This window comes from Parasteatoda tepidariorum, chromosome 7 (assembly GCF_043381705.1).
Source record: "Parasteatoda tepidariorum isolate YZ-2023 chromosome 7, CAS_Ptep_4.0, whole genome shotgun sequence".
NCBI classification, from domain to species: domain Eukaryota; kingdom Metazoa; phylum Arthropoda; class Arachnida; order Araneae; family Theridiidae; genus Parasteatoda; species Parasteatoda tepidariorum.
The window spans coordinates 91341067-91346306 of NC_092210.1; the positions used below are offsets into that span (position 1 = coordinate 91341067).

Consider the following 5240-nt stretch of genomic DNA (forward strand, 5'->3'; position numbering starts at 1 on the left):
TCTATACGTGCAATCAGCTGAGCAACTACGCATGCGCAGATTGAAATTTTGACGCCTCAATCAGCTGTAAATGCGAAAAGTTGCCAAATATTGCACACCTATTAGTCAACAATTGGCTGAGAGATTTTCCGCTATGGATTCATTGCCAGATGACACCATATTTTAATAACAGATAGCGATAAGACAGAGTTAATCGAGTAAAGCTAGGCACAGATGGCGCTAGTGATTAAAATTCGTCGAAAGTCTGCCGGGTCACAAATTTCGATTCATTTTTATGCCTGAGATTTCAAAAAACATACCATCCAATATTATTACACTTGTAGTGCTTACATTATAGCGCGTTCTTACAATTCAAATTTCAGCGAAACAAACAACAAATGAATTTGGAAAAATCAACTAGCATACTATGATTCTATCGTAAAAAATAACAATACAGTGATATTGTATACTTCTTTTTCTTTGTCTGCGCAACAGTAATTTGCAGGCCTTGATTTCCGCAAAAGTTGACAAACGCCATGACTCATTTCCCTGAAAACTCCCTTCCAAATTTTAATTTTTAGGGTTTTTAGGTCATTTTCGATGTCGGAGAACATTGTGCACTAATAAAGCGAAATAAGGGATAACATTCAAAACATGGAAAACCTTACACTTTATTTATGTTGTGAAAATATGGATCTTAAATCAGTTTCAAGCTCACGACCTGTTACAATATAAAATAAAATAAACAAAAAAATTTAAAAAATTGACCCGACCGGGATTTGAACCCGCGTCATTCCGCTCAACGAACCTTTCACGCTCACAGCTTGACCCACTGGGCCACGCCACACATGGTAATGCCTCGAATATTTAGCTTAAGGAGCTCTCACCCGGTAAGTTAACCAAAAAGGCTTTTGGCCCATTGAGGGTCCTCTAATTGTTCTATTAAAAAATTTCCTTCGGTACGATTGCTCGGCCCAATCGACCCAACTTTCGGACCGAGTTTGAACATTATAGCTTAATATTAAAGGGAGTTACACTGTCTGGAATTTCTGACCCATCCATTTCTGTACCATTTTCATTAATTTTTCGCTCTTTAACAAAGAAAGATACTTGTTTCTGTATATAGAACACCTTATGCACGCTAAAGTATCGAGAATATTGTAAAAGAGGTTAAAAAATAATATTAAATAAAATAAATAAATGAATTTTCCCTGATTTGTCCTGTTTTTGAGCATTATTCGCTATTTTCCGAAGGAAAAAATATTTTTTATATATAGGATCCTCTAAAATATCGAGAAACACATTAAAAAATAATTTAATGTAAAATAAAAACAAAGAAAAAACTTAAAATTGAGCACAGCCGAGATTCGGTGCTGCAAAACCCTGCGCTCAACGAAAATCACACGCGCACAGCCTTACTAACTGCGCCACGCATATATAGTGCTCGTCAGCCTATTTAGATTCAAACAAAAGGGTTTTGGACCCATTACAGAACCCCTTAATTGCTATAACCCCTTAATTGTCCCTTAATTAGGGGGTACCCCCAAATAAGCCTATAATTATTTCCTTTGATAGGGTATGCTAGTACCCGGAAATATAATATTTGCTTCAATATAAATTATATAGCAATATGCAGACATTTTGAACAACCAACCAATATAAATATTATGGGTCAATATTAAGGTAAGATATCGGGCCATGTGTGGCAGTTATCGGACCAAGTGTATCGGCCCAATATGCAGGCATTTTGAACAACCAACCAATATAAATATTATGGATCAATATTAAGGTAAGATATCGGGCCATGTGTGGCAGTTATCGGACCAAGTGTATCGGCCCTGTATGCAGGCATTTTGAACAACCAACCAATGTAAATATTATGGATCAATATTAAGGTAAGATATCGGGCCATGTGTGGCAGTTATCGGACAAGTGTATCGGCCCAATATGCAGGCATTTTGAACAACCAACCAATGTAAATATTATGGATCAATATTAAGGTAAGATATCGGGCCATGTGTGGCAGTTATCGGACCAAGTGTATCGGCCCAATATGCAGGCATTTTGTACAACCAACCAATATAAATATTATGGGTCAATATAAAGGTAAGATATCGGGCCATGTGTGGCAGTTATCGGTCCAAATGTATCGGCCCAATATGCAGGCATTTTGAACAACCAACCAATATAAATATTATGGATCAATATTAAGGTAAGATATCGGGCCATGTGCTAAAACAGAATATTGACTACGAATTTCCTCATTTTAACCTATAAGACCACAATGTGTACCTCATAATAAGAAAACAATTATTTCCTGTTGTAGGGTACATTAGTACCCGGTAATATAATACGAAGTCCAATATAAGTATTATGAGTCAATATTAAGGTAAGATATAGGGCTAGGGGTTAATCCAGAATATTGCCTTTGAATTTCCTCATTTTAAGGCTATTTAATACACTATTACATAGATACATACATAGAAACCTGTAGGGCCACATAGTGTACCTCCTAATAGGCCTATAATTATTTCCTCTGATAGGGTTAACTAGTACCCCGTAATATAATACGAGGTCCAATATAAATATTATTATTAAAGGAAGTTATACTGTCTTGAAATTTTAACCTTTGACAAATCATTTTATTGTATTTTTTATTCCATTAGGAGTTCTTTCAAAAAGAAAGAATATTGATTTTATACTTAGAACACCATACGCTAAACTATCAAAAACGTTGTAAAATAAGTTTAAAAATAATATAAATAAACTAATTATCCGAGATTTTTCCAGTTTTTAAGCATTATTTGCCATTTCCAGAATAAAAAATATTATTTTTATGTATATAAGAATCTTTAAAATATCTAAAAAAAACATTGAAAAAAAATATAATAAAAAAAGAACAAAAAAAAAAGAAAATTTTTTAAAAACTGCCCACTGCCGGGATTCGAAACTGCGCCGAACCGCGATCGCCCGAAATTACTTGTCCCGATCGCTATCCGTTGGACCACGCCTGTACGTGGATCGTGCGACTGTTTAGCTTGAAATACCCTCTCCCGGTTAGTTAAACAAAAGACTTAAGGGGCAACTGCTGCCCCCCTAACTGCTCTATAAAAAATTTACTTAGGCAGGGTCGTTCGACTCAAAGAGGCCTACTTCCGGTCCCAGTTTTGATATTATAGCTTAATATTAAAGGGAGTTATGAGGTCTTGAAATTTATCCACTTACCCGCCATTTTATTTTATTTTTTATTCCATTATGCATTCTTAAACAAGAAAAGACATTTCATTTTATGTATATATAATCCTTACGAATGCTAAACTATCGAAACCATTGTAAAAGAAGTTACAAAAATAATATAAACAAACTAATTATCCGGGATTTTTCCAGTTTTTAAGCATTATTTGCCATTTTCCGAATAAAAAAAAATATTTCTATGTATATAGGACCCTTTAAAATATCGAAAAACACATTGAAAAAACATTATAATAGAAAAAGAACAAAGGAAAAAAAAAAGAAGAATTTTTAAAAATTGATTACTGCAGGGATTCGAACCTGCGCCGAACCGCGCTAGCCCTAAGTTGCTAGTCCAGAGCGCTATCCGTTGAACCACGCTTATACGTGGATGATGCGACTTTTTAGCTTCAAATACCCTCTCCCGGTTAGTGAAACAAATGTATTAAGGGGCCACTGCTGCCCCCCTAATTGCTCTTTAAAAAATTTACTTAGGCAGGGTGGTTCGGTTCAAAGAGGCCTACTTCCGGTCCCAGTTTGGATATTATTTTGTTTACTTTTATTTAGTTTTATTTTATTTGTTTCATACTTTTAAATTAATAATGGTAGGTTATTTCACAAACCTTCTAACCCTTAAACGAGATCCGTAACCATCTGACAATCTATTCCACGCACATTACCCTCATCCAAAACCTCGGAAAACATCCTTCGGTATAAAAACCTTAAATCGAGGTTGACTTAGGGCAGGGGTTGCCAAACTTTTTTGATCATCGACCCCTATATAATTTTTCGAAGTCTTCATCGACCCCCACAAAATTAATTTTCTATCAATTAAAATAAAACTCTATTCGATACTGAGTTTGTACATTTATTTTAGGATTTTAAACATTTATTAAAGTAATAGTACATTGTGTAACAATAGTTTTATGAAAAATAAATTAATATTGAAATTTAAATACCTTATTATTAAATAATAAGTAACTATGCAGAAGTAGATATAATAAGTAAAGTAACTAAGGTGCTTCTTGATCAATGAGATGGGTGTGCCTGGTGTTTTTTTTGCAAGGTTCGCTATATTGGTTTCAAAATTGGTCAATTTTAATTTTCGTCAAAATTGGTCAATTTTGTAATTTTCTTAAAAAAAATACAAAGTGTGCTATAGTTTTGTCGCGGGCTGTACTAATCCATATTATTAATGCTTACCTTCTTTTTTGTGCATTGATAATTAAATTTGATATCTAAACCAAACGAATGGCTTTATCGAAACAATAATTAATTATCCAAAACTATAAAAGTTTTAATAATGACACTGCAAATATTCAACACAATTTTGAAAGATAGCTGAAACTGCATATGATATTTGCATTTGTAACGTCAATGCTCGTCACTCGGGACATTTGGACAAGCGCACATATGCATATGACTCATAAACTGCCCTGAGTTCGTGCCACTGCGCGGTGGTACGTAAATACTTGTTTCACCCCAATAGATATACGTTTATTAATTTATGTTTTATAAAGAAACTGATATTCAGTCAATTATAAAAAAAATTCACAAATTTTACATACTTAATTAGGTATGTGTGATTTGCGTATTGAGAACTGTTTTTTTTCTCGACCCACAATCGACCCTTCCGATTCGGATCGACCCCCATTCGCCCCCCTGTCTCAGATCGACCCCCGCTTTTGTTAAATAGACCCCTGGGGGTCTATATAGACCACTTTGGCGACCTCTGACTTAGGGTTTTCAAGCGTGAAAACATCCTTTAATTAAGCTAGTCTCATGGTGAAAATAATCTTAAATCTAGGTAATTATAAGGTTTCTTTTCGCCCAGTATTGTGCGCTCCGCTAAAACAAACCTTGTCTTGAAATTTTAATGGACAATTCAAATTGATCCTATCGCTAGTGAAAAAAATAATTTTTAATCCTTTTAAGATGAAAGGTTTGAAATATGTTTGCTTTATTGAAAAAAATGTTTTTAGTGCAAACATTTTCGTGACAATCAGTGGCGTGCCAACTTTTTTTTGACT

The 5240-nt window shown here is 34.3% G+C and overlaps 1 protein-coding gene across 1 annotated transcript in view; it reads right to left on the reverse strand.

Moving 5' to 3' along the window:
* LOC122272596 (monocarboxylate transporter 12) overlaps positions 1–5240 on the reverse strand; it is a gene marked incomplete at its 3' end in the record, with an annotated part of 552146 nt that overhangs the window by 258947 nt on the left and 287959 nt on the right.